We start from the raw sequence: 13571 nt of genomic DNA on the forward strand, positions 1-13571 counted from the left end.
GACATGTCTCCTTGGACCTGGGGGCCCCGGGGCAGGTTGCATGTCCTGTGCATCTTTGTGCCTCTGGTAGGAAATGTGATTTAAACAGAGCTGCTGGTGCAGCGGCACAGGGCCTGGGAGACGGAATGATGCACTGATGGATTTTGCTGGTTTTGTAGAGTGCGCCTTTGAAAAATGTTTGGGGGAGAAACTGACTTAAAATTCTCAATGTGGCGGCTCCCTGAGCTCTTCCTGTCAGCGAGAAGCAACTTCCTGCTCCCCCAAAGATCCTCACGTCCTTTTCAATCACAGGATCAAAAACTATTGATTAAACATGTCAAGCACATTTTGTGTTGTCCATTTTCAGGGTGATAGTTAGGCTTATTCACCTGAAACTTTACTCCTGAATCTTTAAAAGTGCTAGGAATTGTGAGGGATTCTAGAAACAGAGTGCCCACGTGGTTCACATTTGACCATCCACACTTGTTGTAACCGCACGTTCATGTGATCAACAGGCTCTGCTGGGAGCTGGTTAAGGCAGGTCTTTGTTAAGCTCTGGGGATGCAGAGGGTGAGGTTGAACGGAGAACCGAGGGGAGGTCGACCAGTACCCAGGTGACCTCAGAGCAGAGGCGGGGGTGCGTGGCATCAGCCAGTGGGGTCCAGGAGTGTAGACAAGGCCCCAGCGCAGCCTGGAGGAGGGCTAGCAGGCGGAGAGAGGGATTTGGGATGGGAAGGGCTGCCACGTGGGCCCCATATCCTCAGAAACAGCAGCAATCGAGCTTGGAGGAGGAGGCCTGCTTGAGGATGTCAGGGCCACTGCTCTGTGTGCGCACATGCCCCGACCCTGTGTGGCCCGGGGGCCCCAGCCTCTCCCCAGACTTGGCCCCAAAGCTCGCTGAAGCTCCGATGTGGGCAGAGTGTATAACACGGGCCCACGGAGAACCCCGGTTTCCTGTTGCCTTCCTACTGGTTAAAGTTGTAACATGGTTTTCCTTAATTAAACACACTAGCATAGGAAGGTTAAACGGCTTCTCAACGGCTCCAAAGGCTGCAGACGGCTGCAAGTTCCATCCCCGAGGGGTAACCATTGAAGGTGCCTGATAAGGTCCTGCCAACGGGCCTCTCCCAGCTATGGGATCCGCTCTGCTGCTGGCTGGGACTGACGGGCTTCATGGCAGGAGGTATCGACCACTGGCCAGTTCCTTGCAATGTTCATCTTTCTTTTTTTTTTTTTTTAATTAAAGTATAGTTGATATACAATGTTGTGTTAGCAGAGTGATTCAGTTATACATACATATGTATATATTCTTTTTCAGGTTCTTTTCTCTTGTAGGTTATTACAGAATATTGAGTGTAGCACCCTGTGCTATTCAGTAGGTCCTTGTTGATATCTGTTTTACATATACTAGTGAGTATATGTTAATCCCAAGCTTCTAATTTATTCCCCCCCCCACCCCTTTCCCCTTTGGTAACCAAAGTTTGGTAATGTTTGTTTTCTATGTCTGTGGGTCTATTTCTGTTTTGTAGATAAGTTCATTTGTATCTTTTTATTATTCAGCCATGAAAAAGAATGAAATAATGCCATTTGCAGCAACATGGATGGACAAGAAATTGTCATACTAAGTGAAGTAAGCAGACAAAGACAAATATCATACAATATCGCTTATATGTGGAATCTGAAAAAAAAGGTGCAATGTCCGTCTTAGGAGAAGATATTTAAGTTAAATTGTGAAATAACACAAACACAACTGCTTCAGGCATTAGAGAGGGTGACACTGCATAGGTCCGTTTGACATGCAAATGGTAAAGTTCCCACAGGTGCTGACAAAAGGGCTGTTTCCCAAATGTGGCCTGAGCCACTTCCGCAGGGCACTAGGGAGCTTTCCTGAAGGTGCTTTAGTCCTGGGGGTGCAGGGGGGAGGGTCGGGGAAGGAGAGAGCCCTTCTGGGACACGAAAGAGCTTCCGCACGAAGGTGCTCAGGTCAAGAACCAGGGGCCATCCTGGGTCCTTCTTGGGCCCTTGCACCCACGTCTGGCTGTCACCACAGGATGGGCCCACCTGCCGCTCCCCCTCCACGTCAGAGGCGCTGGCCCGGCTCTGTCCCGCCTGCCTGGACCGCTGCAGACTGCGAGGTCTCCTCCGACTACACCCTGACCCCTCGGAGTCTGTTCTTAGCACAGCAGCTAACGTTACCCACTGAAAACACAGATCAGCACCCTTGACCCAGATACAAGCCCCAGTGCTCAACCCCGGGATCTTACTGGGGCCCCCCAGTCTCCCACAGTCCAGCCCTGGCTGCTTCTCCAGCCAAGACAGCCTTCTTGCTCTGCTGCAGAAGCTCCAATCTTGTTTCCCCCAGTTGTTAAAATAACAAGATCTTGTTAGGATGAGACACGTGTGTAGCTGAAACAGGCACGTGCCACCGTCCCAAAGGTTCATCAGGTAGCCCTACAGTTGTACATCGGGTAAAAAGCCTTTTCACACTGCAGTTCTGGGAGCTGCGTTCCACCCCTGGATCCTCCCCTGGGCCCCGCCCTGGGATGAAGGAGGAGGGGGACCCTCAGGGGCAGGTGCCCATCACGTGGTCCGCCCTCGCGCCATCGAGGCATGGCTGCAGCTAACTGTCGCCAGGTGGGTCTCAGAGCGAAGGCGCCAGCCCCTTCAGTCCCGACAGCACACCCAGGAGGGAGGCGCGTGGAGACGGAGCCCGGGCAGGTTCAGGGCCCGTCCTGGGACTTGAGTCCAGGAAGAGTGGCTGCAGGCTTCCCGCCCCCCACGCTGTCCTCTTCTGCCCCCGCTGGCCTTCTCACGGGCGGCGCTCTACCGAGGGCAGCTGCCCCGTCTTCACGCTCCGTCATTTCACTGACATCCACGTCCCCCAGGCCGTCAGCCCACCCTAAAAACCTCCCACCCCCCTGCGTTCTCTTACCCCACTGTGTGCTCTCTGCAGCATCGATCGCCAGCTAAGAGGACCGTTCGTCTCAATGTCCGTGCACTTGTCCGTATGTCCCACCAAACACAAGCTCCGTCAGGGCAGGCACTCAGGGTGGACGTCAGCTGGACAGGGCAGTGGAGGACGGGGATTCACAAGCAGTTCCTCAGGGGCTCTGCCCTCGTGAAGACACGTAGCCTTGTGGACAGTGTTCTAGGAGATTATCCCCCCATCCGGCCCGGCTACTAGCTGGTGGCACAGGAAAACCAATGCTATGTTTCGGCAATTTGCTCAGACACGCATGGGAATTAAAATCGTTTCTCTGCTGCCCATGAACGACTTCGTACTGTCCCCAGTCCACTCTGACCTGGGCAGGGCACTCAGCCAGCCACGGAAACATGCTCCCAACAATTGCCTTGCCCCCCGGGAGATCTGTTTCTTTTCTTTTACTTTTTAAAATAAATCATATTTAATTTTTTAGGAATCTTGCCTGGGAAACTTGGGAAATATTTTGGTTCTTAGCAAATAAATTTTTGTAATGAGGGAATAGGCTTATGGAGATTTTTTTTCCCAGTATTTTCTAAGTGGTGTGTTTTAAACTTTTTTTTTCTAGAGTGCAGATTTTGTCCTCGGAAAATATAGGACATCTGGTCCAATTTGAAGGTGCTGTAGACGAGCCCTGTCTCATAGAGATATAATTCAAGCCATATGGGTAATTTAAAATTGTGTAATAGCCACACTGAAAAAAAGTAAAAAGAAACAGAGGAAACAGATTTTAATATATAATTTATTTCACCCAGTACATCCAAAATATTATTAATTTAACATGTTCCTAATATAAAAAATGTAGTAAGACCTTTTACATTCCTTTTTGTACTAATTCTTTGAACAGTGTGTGTTTCATACACGCAGCCCCTCTCAGTCCGGACCAGCCACGTTCCAGCACTCCACGGCCACTCGGGGTGGCGTTCACAGCAGTGGACGACACAGCTCCAGAGCGAGGGTGGGGCAGTCAGCCTGCCAGCCTGCTGGGTGTGGCCCTCCTCGAGCTAAGAATGGAGTTTACAGTTTTAAATGGTGGGACAAAGAAACACAGAAGATGCAGTAGGGGCCACAGGTCACGACGTTTGGGTTTGTTACTTTTAAATTGAGTTAATCGATAAATATTTCATTTTTTCTCAGTTTTAACTTTAGTAGAAAATATAGATAGATATAACTCACATAAACAAAAAGCTCTATGGAGGGTTGAGAATCACGTCTGGTCTGATCCCAGGTAAGATGACGACGTGCTCAGAGAGGCCCCAGCAATTAAGGCAGCAGCGCCTGGTACCATGTCCGTCACCTGGTACCACGTCCGTCGCCTGGTACCACGTCACCTGGCGTCCCTCTCATTCCCCACTGCCCTTCTCCAAGCTCCTTCTTGCCCATAACACTTCTCATTTGCAAGGGTTAAAAGTTGGAAGTTTACTTCCTATTCACTGAAAGTCATTATGAAGAATATTTTCTGTTCAGTCATGTTTTATTGTTGTTCTCAGTGTCTTTAACAGGCTTTGGTGTAACCCGAGGAAGCTTGCTGGGGTGAAGCGTGCGATGGTGCCCACTGAGCGATTCCCCACTGGTCTGAAAGGAGGCATCGTCTACATCTTTATTCTACAAGATGACTAGTTGTTATCGCTTATGTCTTAGGTGACCAAACTTGCCGATGTATTACTAATTTTCTCTTAAAATCATCCTGGCAGGACATGAGACTATGTGTCCAGCCCGGACCGGGGGGTGGATGGGGGCTCTTGGCTGCGTCAGGCAGGCTTCAAAGCACTTTCCTTCCAGTCAGCTCACCTGGAAAAGCCCCTGGTCCTGGTGTCCTGTGAGGTGGCTCTGCCTCTTGTGTGGACTGACCCACGGTGGGAAACTCAGCCGGTTCTCAGGACGTCCACGGGCACCAGGCAGCCCTCTCTCAGCTACCCTGGACCTGGGAGCCCCTGGTTTCCCCGATCCTATTTGGGGACCGGAGCCCTGAGCGCTCTCCCCACAGCAGCTGTTGAGGGACTTGCTGCTGAGCCCGTGGGGAGCTTCAGGGGGCCTGTGAACACCCTGGACCCGACCCTGTTTGCCTGGCGGGTGGGCTTCACAGCACTTCTCATCTCCAGGTGCTACAAATGAGAACTTCCAACCACGGGCCAACAGCGCATTTTGCTTCAGCAATGCTCTCCCTGCTTGGGTGCAGGTACTCGAGTGAAGCTGCTCGTGAAGCTGCTTCCTCAGTTACATCTGCCTGTGCCGATTGGCCCTTCGGCCCCCTCCATCCATGGAGCCGGCTGGGTGGTGGAGGACCGGTCGGAGTCCCACGCAGGCCCTTTCTTCTGGCTGATGTGTCCGCTTCCCTAGGGCGGGGAGTGCATTGCTGACTGTGCGGCTGTCTGCTTCCAACGGTCGTTACAAATTCCCCTGGGCCAACAAGGGCCACCTCGACCAGGAGGTCATGCCCCCCGCGCCCAGTGACTGGTTGGCACAGACCTGGCCCCTGGACTCCGGTGCTGTCCGTGCTGTAGACTAAAGCCGTTCTCAAGGTGAATCCAGCCTGCAGTGTCAGCACCACCTGGGGACTTGCTGGAGACGCAGACCCTCAGGCCCACTCAGACGCTGTGGGGCAGGGCCCAGCAACCTGTGTCTAACCAGCCCCCAGGGCTTTCCCATGCTGAGGAGCCTCCCATAGGACCAGGGTGGGTCTCCTTGGCAGCTGAGACCACCTCCCCGCCCCTTCCTGCTTCCCTCACCCCCTGTCCTGAAGCATCCCCCCAGGACGTCCCCTGCACAAGCATCCTCATCCCAGGGTCAGCTCCTAGGAACCGAGGTGGCTTTCTTCTCACTGCTTCAGGTGGTCTCCAAACTAGAGCAAAAGTTAAGTCCCGTTTTTCCCTACCTTTTAAGTCCTATGTCTCTTCTACGCACAAGAGCCCAATAACAACGCACGGAAATTCAGGGCAAAGTGGCTCATGGAAATTATTTAACGCAGCTAAAATTGGACTTTTTAGTTTTTAGGGTAGACCCAATGCCCAGGCATGGCTACCACTGTGTTATTTCCTCATTTCTCCTTTAAAAATTCAGTGCAGTCAAAGGAAAACACCCAGAAGGAAATAAATCCATGAATTGGGCTATTTTTCAGGTCTAGTACACGTAAATATCAACTTCATACTTGAAATAAGATCGCACAGAGGCATTTCACCTTGTCTAGGACTCGGCTGTCCAATACGGCAGCTACCGGCCACACAACGGCTGTCTGGCGCCGGCGACGTTGCTGCCCCGAGCTGGGATGTGCCCTGCCTGTGAGCTATACACCGGGTATCAGAGACTCAGAGCAGACAAGACGGCAAAGTGTCTCATTAACAACAGTTGTAATCAATAGATTACATGCTGAAATGATAATACCTTGGATATGTGGGGTTAAGTAAAATATATTATTAAAATCGCTTTCACCTGTTTCTGTTTCTGTTTGTAATGTGTCTGTGGGAAATTTAATAATACACATGTGGCTCACACTCTGTTTCTTTTGGACAGCGCTGGCCTAGAGGATACCGAGAACGCCAGCTCGACAGTGAAGGACCTGCCAGGCTGCCCTTCCGTAGGCCAAAGAGGCTGGGCAAACAGGGACCGGAAAACCCACGCCAACCCGACCCACACGGGCTTGGCTCTGCCGGGCATTGGCTCCTTAGGTGGGAATGAAGGTTCTGGAACAGTGTGTCCAAGTTCATCTCATCAAGTCTCCCTTTCGTTGTTTTTGGCTGCTGGATGCCATTCCACTGGCAATGATGCCGTTTGTCAGCCGGGGCGATTTTTAAACCCACAGGAAGTACATCTGGAAGACACGACCTGAGAACCACACAGTCTGCCTGGGGAGGTGGGAGATCTTTGCAGGAGGAAATTCCACAGTTTCCCGTGGGTGGGTCATGGCAACACTCAACAACCTCCACTGGCAGGAAACTTGTCTTCACATTTGCAGTTAAACTGTTTCCTCCTGATCTTTCTAAAAAATAGAGGGAGAACGGCTGGTCGCCAAACTCAGTGTAAAGTCCTTTGGTTAAATCAAAGGAAAATTTTAGTTTATCCCTTAAATTTCTGTTCCACAAGCTAGATGACCTTGGTTCCTTGAATAAAGACAACTGTAATTTTTTTTTTTCCCTATAAGAAACAAAAGAAAGGCAATCTGGCAAATTGTCCATTTGTATGTAGGCAAATCATGGGATTTGGGTATCAACAGGTATCTGAAACCACAAGGTAATACTACTGCGCTATCCATACGTTCAAAACCTCAGTGCAGCAACATCTTGGAAGAGTTCTCTATTTTTGTTGCTCATAAAGTCCTTATGTTTACCCCAAAATACTCTCCGTGACAACTGAAGGGAGAGACCAGGCTACCTTCAGGTAATTCAGGATCCTTTGGACAACGATGGCCTCCTTGGGGTCATCATGTTGGACCTGCTGACGTCGCGAGACTGTGCGCCAGGGCAGGCCACCGTCTTGGTCCTGCTGCTAAGGGAGCTCCGGCGGCCGTGCCAGCACACTGCAGGTGACACTGCTGCAAATAAGCACACAGGTGTTTTCTGGGCTTGAGACGCAGTCAGATACAGGACCAGCTGTGGCATTTGTAGGGTCTAGTGAAAAATAAAGCATGGGACCCTTGTTTAAAAATTGTTAAGAATTTCAAGACGGCTATGACAAAGCATTAAACTAAGTGGGAAGCCTTGCTATGCATGGGCCTTGGGTGACTAATAGGCCCCACGGCCATGGAGCTGGCCCTGGCCTTAGAGCTCAGCACCGTGGGGACAGCGTTCAGGTGCCCCCCTTTGGTCAAGCATGACACTGAGACCAAGGGGCCAGGGAAAGGCTTGATGATGCCTGGGTGGTAACCTGGGAAGGAGAGGTGGTGGCTAAACGATGTGGATCACGCGTGCCTGCCGAAAGCTCGGACGACCTCTCTCTCGGCTCCTGACCACGGAGAGAGGAAACCGTTCTCATTGTCAGAGAGGACAAAACGTATCTGGGAAAACAAATATTTCTGTGGTTGTACTTTTATCCCCTCCCTTCCTCCCTCCCTTCCTTCCTTCTCCCCTCCCTTCCTTCCTTCCTTCCTCCCTTCCTTCCTTCCATTTCCTTTCATTGCTCTTGCCTTTATTATTACTATTTTTAGCACAGGTTAGAAGTTTCAGGCAGAGGCACTGAGGTTCACTAGCCTCGAAGAACTATATCAAGAGCCCCACCTTCGGTCCCATTGAAATTACAAAGCATTAAGCACGCAGTTATACTCTGTATCTCATGCTGAACAGCTGTCTTGAATTTTTTTCCCTCAAAGCCACGTGTTTTCAGGGGGGTCGGTGGCTCTGTGTTTCCTGTTGAATTGGTCTCCCCTCCTCCCACCTCTGTTTTCACACAAGCCGGCTCATGAGTGAGATACCCAGTGCCTCAACTCAACCAGACGGACTGCTGGTTTTAAACCAGGCCAGGAGCTCATCCTTGGAAAGAACCACAGACTGGTCCACACATACAGACATGATCAGTACCTCCCTGGACCATCCTGGTCTTTCCTCTTTGGCTCAGTGCAGGTAGGTGTTGTCTGATTTCATTTCAGGGTCCCCAGGGTTGAGCTCTGCCAACTACGGGGGGTGAGTGGGCTCCTCTGTTTCCATCTGCCCCAGTCCTGTCTTCTGAGCGTGAATTCCTTTCTCTTGGTTCCTCTCTGGCATCTGAAAGCAACTGGGAGCAATTATCTGAACAGCAGCCTCTGTGCCCAGGTGCTGGGTGAGTCACCCAAGCCTCCTGCCATCCAACTCATTAACCGTGCTTCGCTCGGGACATGCTGAGGGTGCGGGTGTCTTTCCAGAATGGCTTGGCAGGAGCCGGGTGGTTTTACGACAAGGAGGGGAGGGAGGAAGAGGCGGTGGAGGAGACCCGATTCAGTTGTGACTTGAACACCTGTCCGCGCAAGCCAAAGAAAGCCTCTCCGCGTCAGTGCGCAGCCCGAGCGCAGGATTCTCCAAACCAGGGTTGTAATTAACTTCACAACATCTCCAGGGGATTCTGGAAAGAGAGCAAGAAAACACCTCGTCTCATCCTATCAGGCACCACGAGGCCCCTAGTGAGGTGTCCCGAGGATGTTAAAATGGAAAAGTCTCCCTAAAAGAAAATTAGAACTTGCTTGTGTTCTTGGGGTGTTGGCTGGGCGGGTGGTTCCCATTGCCTGCGAGGCTCTTCACACAGTCTTAACTGTTTATTCAAGCTTTGGGTCTGGCCCGTCCCCTGAGGCTGTCTTTGCCAAAAGACCCTCTTCACGAACTTTAATGTCCGTGAGGATTTTTTAGGAAAAGTTAATCTATCAATAAAATATTTTGTGAGAATCATCTGAAGGTCAACAACCAGTGTGAGCTCCCTCCTTATAACTTGTTTTACTGAGCCTTTCTTCTTAGAAATAGGTTTTTATGTTTGAATCAAATAGCCACACAGACGATACACTGAAATGGAAAGCAGCTTTCCATGTCAGATACCCTAGACTGTGCTATGAATTTAACCTTGTCTGAGTTTGACTATTGCATCATTGGATGTAGTAATGGGGCAAATTGGGTGAAAGTGAACAATGGCAGACTTGACTATCGAACGACTTCACGGCCCCTGAAACACACTGAGGAAGTTGGACCAGATGGATGAGACCTGACACATCCAAGCAGCGGCAGAGGAGAAGAGCCACTTAATGGATCCTCCAGGATCGCCCTGGGAGGATGTGCCATCTTCGCCCATTAAATATTAACCGGCTCTGGGATGCTTCCCGGGCTTCCCAGGCCCTGCGCCAGGGGAGCACGTGTGGGGCGAGGCCCTGCTCTCCGACAGCTTACAGTCAGTGAGGTCTGGGGAGGGGGTGGCACCCAGCCACCGCTTTACGTGGGCGGGGGGTTGAGACACCCCAGCGGCATGGTCCGTGGCTGCATCTTGTCCCAAAGGGCAGCAGAAGCCACAGCTGCCGAGACCTGCATTTGGAACCCGCCCTTGGTGATCTGCATCGTGAACCCAAATCTCACAGAGTTTCCTGGGAAGGACACGGCAACCCGCACACAGTCAAGGACGGGAGAGTCAGGGGAGGGACGGGGCCGTGAGTCTGTGACCGGAGACCCCAGGAAGGTGTGTTTCCACCTCCAGACCCGCGTCTCCTGCAGCCTCTCAGTAGAGGGAGGAAGGGGTGGCTGGGAGGACGGGGCTGGGCAGTTCCTGAGGTTTTGCCATGAGCATCCACAACGTGACCACCTAAAAGGAGGCGTGGCACCTGCTTCCTCGACTTTCGGGACGGAACGTGGTGGCAGGGAAGGCTGACAGCCATGGTGTGTCTGCCTTCCCTGGGCACACGGCTAAGTCCCAGCTCATGGTGCCCGTGCACTGTTTGCGTCTCACCAGTGGTTTGTGGCTGGAGAGATGGACGCTCTGTCCGGTCTCGGCCCATAAAAGAACCGTCCTCTATCTCCTTTCCCAGCCCAGGGTGAACTCAAGGCCCCATGCTGGGCTGGCCAGGACACAGCTTAGGTCCCTGAGTGTCTGTGTGGAGCAGAGGTCCCTGCCGCATCAGCTCTGCCCTGTGGTTTGGGAGGGAAGTAACATTTTGTGGGGTTTTATGTCTGTTTGTTAGAGCAGTTAGCCCACCCTCGCCAATCCCGAGCACAGGCGAGAAACATCGCATGTGAAACACTTCACTGGCAAAGACTGAATGAGTGCATCGGGCGGGTTTATTAGGATCTGAGTCATACAGTGACATGCCAGGGAATGAAGATTAAGGAAAAGTCTTCATAGAAACAACGTGCTTGCTGTGATAATCTCTTCTTTTCTAGAGTTTTTTGAACCTGAGTGAAGGTTCTGAAGGCCTGGTTTTACTCCTCGCCCAGACGTGGGTCCCGCCCACACGCGTCTGTGGGTGCTAGTCACTGACAGCAGGGGGGCTCTTCACGTTCACGTCTGCTCTACTTACTAACCTCCAGGAACACATAAGAGGGGAAAAAAGAATTTCAATTTGTCAATCAATGCGTAAATGCCTCCTGTCTTTGGAAAGAGATTAGCTCAGGTCAGGGTCTAGAGGAAACAAAGTGATGCTAAAATAATCACAGGGTTCAAATGCAGTTTCTGAAAACTAAAGGGAACTAAGAAGTGTTCATAGAGCCCACCTGTGCCGCAGGGGAGGACCTGGCCCTGTGCCTGGGACAAATGAGGGCCCCACCGGTGACGTGGGGAGGCGGGGTTCTGGTTTCTTCTGTGTGCGGGGAGGGCGGCTCCCCATCTCCTCCCCATCCTCCCGGCAGATCTGCTGGATGAGCCAGAGGAGAGATGAGAGGGTGAGTTACGGGCTAGAGCCCGATGAGCCCTCAGCGTCCCTGTCACGTCCCTCGTCGCCATCATGTCTCCTGCGCTTCATCCCCACTGTCCAGAGTGCTGAGGGCCCTGAGAGTGGGCAGGGGACCCCGTCCTCCTCCTCTGAGTCCCAAGTGCCTAGGACGGTGCCTGGAGAGGGACTGAGGCTTGTGGGATGAGTGGGTGACCAGTGAGCTGTGCGCTCAGCGTTTAAGGGCGGGATTGATGAGACGTCTGTCCCGAGTTTCTCAGCCACCAGTGTCGGCTCCGAGGCCCCAGGATAACCCATTTCTTCTCAGGGGCTGCTTCCCCAGGAGGTTCCTGAAACGGGGCGTCAAGTTGCTGAGGTCCTGTGGTGTCTACACAGCTCGGGGGAGGGATTCTCTGGAGGCCAAATGGTCAGTGTTCAGATGCTGAGGCTTTTATGGAAATCTAGCACAGGATTTCCCCCAGTTAACATGCTGAGAAATAAAAAGAATTTCTGCTTTGAAAGAGTTTGGATAAGTGTTTGCTGGAAACTAAGATCGAGGTAACGTTTTGTCCATCACTACCTTTGGGAGTTTGATTTGATGACATTTCTGGCTGCTTATGGTGGGTTAATAGGGCTTTTATTAGATGGAAAGTGGGGAGAAAGGGATGAAAAGGGTATTAACTCAATCCTCCTCTCAGAGCTTCCCTCTGAGCAGGTGTCCAAGTGTGGACAAGCCCCCCAAGGAGTCGGAGGACAGGGTGTCTGAGGTGGGAGAGGAAGGCTGTCCCTTGGTCACCTGTCACCTCAGTGGCCCCCCTCTCACCCACACTGCAGCTGTGAGGTTCGGGTGACCCAGAAACTTAAAAAGGGCAAGACTGTCGATTCCACAGGGTCACTGGAGAAAGTCCCCAGAGTGCTGTTTGGACAGGGATATCTGGATATCTGACAGGCTACCGTGGCACCTGGCATGCGTCCTGGAGAGGCCGAGGAATAGAGAAAACCCCCCACAGGGCAGCCTGGTCCCCAGAGGCGTCAGCGCGAGTCCACGGGAACACTGCTTTCTGTCTCTGAATTGCACAGAGGTGAGGTGAGGTGCTGCTTTGGACTGGCCAGGTCTCCACTGTAGGAGGTATGTCCTCCACTGGGGCTGGGGGTAAGCGTGGACCCCATGGGACAGGCACAGCCACCTGCGTCATGAGAAGGTGTTCATGTCCAGAGGCCAGAACTGCTTTCTGACATCATTACCAAGGATCAGGGTTGCAAATTCACATCCCTCTGGTCCCTCACAGCCAGCAGTCGGGTGCACCGGCCGCAGACCCGGGGGTGGCGGTGAGAGAGACTCCCGCTCCTGCCACCTCCCATGGCAGCCCTGTGTGTCGGGCTGGCATTTGTACAGTGTCCCCTGGTTGTGGGCACCTCTGATTGTGCACGGCTGCTTCTTCAGCATTCCCAACAGCTCTGAAGGCCAATCCAAGCCCTAATAAACCTTATTCTGTCTAACATAGTCCCTGGAAATAATCCTGACCAGATAAACCAAGCAACAGATAAAACAGAAAGAAATTTCAATCTGCAAAAGCTGAGTGGTGGCGTGGCTATAGCAAAAGGAACACGGCCGTTGTGACCAGGCCTCTGAAATGCTGGTGTTTATTCCTCATTGATTATCTCAATTACCGAGTCTCATTCCTGCACATATAAAGTAAGAGCTGGAAAAATTTAAAAGCACAAATAATTAAATCCTCAATTTTAGGAAGAGATTTTAACCCAACACTCTCAGTGACTCTCAAAGGAATAGACAAACAGGGATATGGATATAGAAAGTACAGCAATGTAGAAACTACCATGGAATTGGCACATGGAGAAGACATCTCCCGGGAGCAGTGACGTGTATTCCCCACAAGCACGTCCAGCCATTCTTCCCACACCAGGCCCCAAGCTAGGCCACAGCAAGTCCTAAAGGACTGAAACTACCCAAAGAGTGCTGTCTGGTCACAACATGGTTATCCTAGCAAACAACGACAATAAGATGAGTAAACAAATCCCCATGTTTGGAAATTAAGAAGTAGAGTTCTAAGTAGCCAATGGGTCAAAGAAGAAATCATGACAGAAATACAGACGTAGATTGGGCTGAAGGTAACAAACATCTTACACATTAAAATGTGTCCATACAGTTAACTTGTGCACAAGGAGATATTTACAGCCTTGAGCTAATGTATTAGGTAAGTGGGAAAGCTGAAAAATTATATCGCTCTTCATTTATTCAAATAATGTTTACATACCTTAATGAAGTTTTCCAGTTTTCTCTAAGTACTT

This window comes from Balaenoptera ricei, chromosome 3 (genome assembly GCF_028023285.1).
Source record: "Balaenoptera ricei isolate mBalRic1 chromosome 3, mBalRic1.hap2, whole genome shotgun sequence".
In the NCBI taxonomy this organism is placed as follows: domain Eukaryota; kingdom Metazoa; phylum Chordata; class Mammalia; order Artiodactyla; family Balaenopteridae; genus Balaenoptera; species Balaenoptera ricei.